Genomic DNA, 6,000 nt, shown 5'->3' with positions numbered 1-6,000 from the left:
ACTCAAAGGAAATCTTCAGGTGACAGACACAAGGACTGTCACCACCTCCTACCAAGACAGATAAATCCATGCATCACCTTCCTAAACCTTGCTCAGGGTAGATACCATTTGAAAAGAGAATAGCTTCTCTCACCTAGTTCTCCAGCCCTTTCTCATGCAACCACCATGCAAAGAGGAACATACAGGTGTGATGTACGGATACACACAGGGTGACCATGTTTAAAATAAAGACGCTGAGAGCGCAGGTTTAGCTAAGTAGAGAAGCCTGATGGTATCCTACCACAGCTGAGTACCTGTAACTGTCCTCATGCACAATCTAAGCCCACCACAAGTGTCAGGTATTTCAACCTACTAACTAGTGGTCCCTAACCAGAGGGATACAGGTGTAGAGCATATACATAGAAAACACAGCTCTGCTGGTGAACGGTAGCTTGTGTATCTCAACGTTCAATCCTTTTGACTATCAGAAATGTGGAAGCTTAAAATCACTTGGGGTGCCGTCTCCTTGTAGAGCCCCTCTGAAGCCCGCAGAGCACTCTGCCTGGAGGCACCGGTGGTGTGATGACTTATGGATGGGTTTGCAGGAGTCCCCTGTGGACAGGGTCTGTCTGGGTGATTGGGGGTGACCAGGAGAAATTAATTTCTAGCCCATAGGAAGTAGCTTCACAAAGGGCTTTTTGTACACGGTGGTGATGAGAGGTACCAGCTGGTCCAGGCTATATGGAGTTACATTTGTTGTGTTTACACATGCTGTGTGTAACAGCACAGAGCACCTCCTCAGTGCTGGTCAGAAAGTGGTGGTATTCAGGGGCAACGCAGACTTTTACATGCTTCAGCCAACCTTGAGGAACCACCTCAAAGCTCAAGATGTTTAGTTTCCATGCTGGTTTTATCCCTTGGCCTTTTTCCCAGCAGTATTATCTCCAAACCTGAACCACTTAGCATGTTATTAGTCTGTTCCTGGCTGGGTTGAACCAGGTACCAAGCCCTCTCAGGCACCTGGCGATTGGTACTGGTGCTCATCTAGTTGTTGCTATTCACTGGCTGGTTTTATCTGGTCTTCTACTCACATCTTATCATCGACATCCAACAAAGAACTTGCAGAGCTGTTTGCGCTGCACCCGGCAGATCCCTGGCTGAGATCTGCATGCGCTGAGGTAATGCTACATCCAACTGCAGTGAAGCAGGACTGAGAAAGTGACACCAGCGATAATGTGCTTTACAATGAGTCATTAATAAAGAGAAAAGTGCTCAGAGGTGACAAAGGTCCTATTAAGCTTAACAACATTAGGCCGGTTTAGTTAAGTTTAAGAGGTAATTGCTATAGTGACATGTTCACATTTCTGAAGTGCAAAAACAATAGTTCCTTTTTGCAAATGTTAAGACATTTCTCTTGGAAAAGAGAAGGGAGGGAGGGAGGGAGGAAGGAAGGAATGAATACCAGCTTGAGGAAATGAAGGCACATGCATCACTGAAGAAAAAATGAGGACTTTAGCTTGGAGCACGTTTAAAAATAGAAATGGGAAAAAAAAAAATCCGGAGGTCTTCTCTGTATGAGGTTGTGCTGCCTGCTGCAGTCAGCCCTGCTTGGGAGTGGTTTGGTACCTCTGCTGCAGACATAACTCTCCTGAGCATGTTTTCAGCTGTTGGAAACCTCCAAGGTCACAGCTGCCAGCCCAGGCACCCTGCTAATTCCTGGTAATGACTTTGAAGGACCTTTTCATGGGAGCTTAAACTGATGGAAGGGATTGCGGCTGTGGTCCCACCCTTGGCCATATGCCAGTCAGAGATGAGATGTCAGGTAGCAAGTCAGAAACTAACTTGGTCCCCAGAAAAGAATCACTTACACATTATAGGTCACAGAATGGTTTGGGTTGGAAGGAGCCTTAAAGATCATCCAGTCCCAACCCCCCTGCCATGGGCAGGGACACCTTCCACTAGCCCAGGTTGCCCAAAGCCCCGTCCAACCTGGCCTTGAACCCTTCCAGGGAGGGGGCAGCCACAGCTTCTCTGGGTAACCTGTGCCAGGGCCTCACCACCCTCACAGGGAAGAATTTCTTCCTTACATCTCATCTAAATCTGCCCTCTGTTTAAAACCATTACCCCTCATCCTATCCCTACCCCCCTGATCAAGAGTCCCTCCCCACCTTTCCTGTAGCTCCTCTAAGTACTGGAAGGCTGCCATAAGGTCTGCCTTAGAGCCTTTATGCCAAGCCAGCCCACCAGCTCCTTAGCTCAGGGTTGCCTACCCAACTACTTACCTCTGCCCACCTTCTACCCCACTCTGTTCCTCCTAGGACATCGCATGCACCTCCTGGCTTCAGGTGGCCCAGATATTTCCCTGGCCTGAAGAAGGGTTTGTGCGCCTGAGAGCTTGTCTAGTTTTTCTGACTCTACCAGTTGGCCTAATAAAAGATAACATCTCTCCGCACACACCACTGACTTCAAGGAGACCTCGCATGTAGCTGGTTCTGCCCAAGATAACCTGTCACTCCTCCGGCTTTGTGCTTATCTGTGGGAACAGGGTGTGTGCAGCGGGAGCCTCGCCTGGGTCTCTGGGTTTCCCTCCCTCTTCTGCACCTGAATGCGCTTATTGTTTGTGCGTCTTTGTCTGTTGGAGGGGAAGAAGGAGGCCTTAAATGAATTGGGTCAAACAAGTTTTTCAGCTGCATGCAGGTTAGGAGAGGCCACAAGAAAAGAACCACAGCCCTTTGAAGTCAGGCTGCTGCTTTTCTTTTTCACAGGCTGTTTTTTAATTCTGACAGTGAGTGATACTTTCTCAGATGGAAATCAATTCACCAAACACAAGAACAAAGGCTCTCTAAACACACCACTATCTAAGGGCTTGCATTGCAATGACATATCATTGATGGAAGGCCAGGAGGCAGCTCCAGCTAAATCATGCTTATAATAAGGGCAAACCTTTCCTCCAGGGCCTTTCACACTAAAAAATGCAGGAACTGGGCAAAAATGAGAGTATCTCTCCATCCCTATGACAGGAATCTGCCATTAACAGACATTAGTAACTAGGAAGAAAATTAATTAACTGTTCCAGCCAAGTTGGGCTGGTGACACGCCTTCTACTCACCAGACTTTGCCATTGTCTTTGAAACAGAGCAGGAACCCCAGAGCTTCTGCAGGACAGAGCTGCATTTATGTTTCACCTCATCTCCATCAGTTGGACCTCTGGACCTGAAGCTGTTGCTTAAGAGGACAGAGACAATGTCAATCCACTCCCTGCCAGAGACAGTGCAGCCAAAGAGAGGCAGGGAAAGAGCCACCACCAGTGATGACTCCTTCTCCCAGAACCCATGTGGTTGTGGAGGTGTTGTCCCAGGAAACCCTCTGCTCCTTGCTTTTCTGTCTTGGGGGATATTCTGATGGGATCTTACTAAGGGAAACAAAAATTTTACTTTTAATTTTATCACTTGTATTTAGATGTTGAGGTAGCAAGTACTTTCAAAATGCTTGGCCATGTTGATGACATCCAATCCATGAAAAGATTTAGGGCCCGAGGTCCACAATTGACATATGTGGTCTCCAGGCTTCACTGATCCCTGGGCAGTGTTGCTAAGGAGCCCACTGTTGACCTGGAAACTCCACACTCATCTCTCCTCATTAGTCTTGGTTTAACTTTCTGGTTTCCTCTAGGTACAAAGAAGATCCTTGGGTAGACTCTGTGGAGTTAGGTGCAGTTTTCTGTTAGTCTTAAGAGCAGGGACTGGGTCTTCCCCTTCTAGATAAATGCCTAGGCAATGAGCTATAAACTCACATGTTGTCTCTGTCTGTCTCTCTCCATCAGTTAATTATTTTATACAAAACAGAGAAAGAAGCTGAACAAGCCCCACTCCAGAATAACTTGCCAGGTGGCTCATCTCCTCGAAGGTGGGAAGGGGTCTTCAAGGTCTCCCAAAGCACTTCCAGATGGGTGCGCTAACTCACGGGTTATTGAGTAGAAAGGCACAGCCTCCCTGTGGCACTTTTCTGCAAGAAAGGATTAGCTTGTACATTAATCCTTGGGAGATGGTCCAGCACAGACACCTCCTTGCTGCCTGTTAGTCACTTGCTCCCCATGGTCTCCTCATCCCCACAGTCCCATCACCTCCTCTCAGCTAGCTAAGGCAGATCACACAAGCCATGATCAGCTAAGCACGTATCCAGACCTGGTCTCAGGATTAGACTTCCCCACTGTCTCTCCTGCAAACGCTCAAGCTCAGCCTAAGATGGCATTAGGCTGATCTCTAAAGCTTTTCCCCTTGTGGTATAGATACAGCCCAGCTTCCCCCACACAGACCCTCTCACTCGGGACTGAGGGTCTCCTACAAACCCGGTGCAGCAATGCTGAGCTCTCTTCTAAAGCACTTTCATGTATGTGAAGGAGGCTCTGCACTCATATCTTGACACAGGCTGAAGAATTGGCATCACAAAACTAGGATTTCTTCCAAACCGCCACTGGGCCTCCCTATGCACATTTTGGAAATGCCAGGACTCTTCCTTGGGGTTTTTAAAGAGCCTTTCTGGGATGAGTAACAGAACCTGCAGAAAGGTTAGCATCAAAATAGCTGTGGAGCAAGAGCATCTGTAAGGGACGCATAGCTGGTGTCACCGATGCTGTGCAGCTGTCCTGTGGCTGATGTAAAAGTCTGTATTCTGAAAAGGTCAAAAAGGCAATTAAAGAGACAAAAGACCAGCCCTTTCCAGTGTTGAAGCAGATGCTCAGCCAAAACATTTGCCTGTGAGATTGTATTTCCTTAAGTTTTATTAACCATTAAGTGTTTTTAAGGACTGGATCATAAAGATAATGAACTGAATGACAAGTACAGTCAGGATTCCTTTGCAAATTATTCCCGTTGGGTTAGACAAGCGTTTGGAAAGCAAAATGCTTTGTTATGGTTTTACAACAAGAGGAGACCCTGAGCTCGTCCCTGGCAGCTCGTCTCCGCTTTAACTTGCTGGTGAAGCCAGGTAACCTGCTGGGTTAAGGGAAAGCTGAGGGAAGCATCCGCATTGAACCAGCAGCAGGACGATTTCCAAGACTTTCTTCTTTGCAGCAGTGCCAGCTTAAAAAATTTCTGCTGTCTCCACCGAACTGATCCAGCTTAAAAATAAAGAGTGAGAGGTTTTGGGGTGGGGTCTGGTGCCAAGAAGAGTTTCAATCAAATTACCAAAATTTTCAAATGCAGTCATGTTTGAAAACATTATTTTTAATCTTGTTTTGCAATGATAGTGGTTTTTTCTTTTTTTTTTTTTTTTTTCCCCCCTAGGACATTTACTAGTAAATATCAAAACATGCTGATTTCCAACTGAATATAACATTTTGTTAAATTTTGGTGAGTAGGTGGGTATGCGATCAATGCGATCGTGGAATATCCATCACTGGAGATCAGTAATAACACCCGAGAAGAAACTGAGCCAGAAATCCAGCTAACCCTGTCCTGGGTGTAGGGAACGGATGAGCTGAACAGCCAAGCCCCCTCTCAGCTCTGTTTTGCTACGACTCCAGGACAGAAACACATATTTAAGTCACCATATAAATGAATACCCATTTTTCAGAATTCTATAGCATAGATGTCTTATATTATAGAACAAAGGATGCTGCACACTATTTACTCATTTGTACCAAAGCACAGAATTTGATATAATTTAACTAAAATGCAGTGGACTTTTGCAGTGAATGCAGTGAATTATTGATGAGTTTATTCAAATTTATTCTCATGGACCTGAGACTCGTGCCCCAGCAAGCAGTTTGTAGAGGGCCACCCTGTTTTTAAGGATGAGAGTCAAACAGCATGGACAGGGGTCGCTTCTGGCCAGAGCTCTCAGGGATGAAGCCTAAATGTGTTGGATAAATAGAAAGGGAAAAGTCAGTTTGTTTGAAACCAACTTAAACGAAGAAAGTCCTGTTGTCGGTGACCTGACTTGACCAGAAACAAGATTTTTAGAACCAGTGGATTTTCACACCTCATTTTTTTATCCCTGGAGGATTAAAACACACTTTGT

Source organism: Strix uralensis, chromosome Z (assembly GCF_047716275.1).
Source record: "Strix uralensis isolate ZFMK-TIS-50842 chromosome Z, bStrUra1, whole genome shotgun sequence".
Lineage (NCBI taxonomy): Eukaryota > Metazoa > Chordata > Aves > Strigiformes > Strigidae > Strix > Strix uralensis.
The sequence above is the reverse complement of the archived record's forward strand: the minus strand, read 5'-3'. Positions refer to the sequence as shown.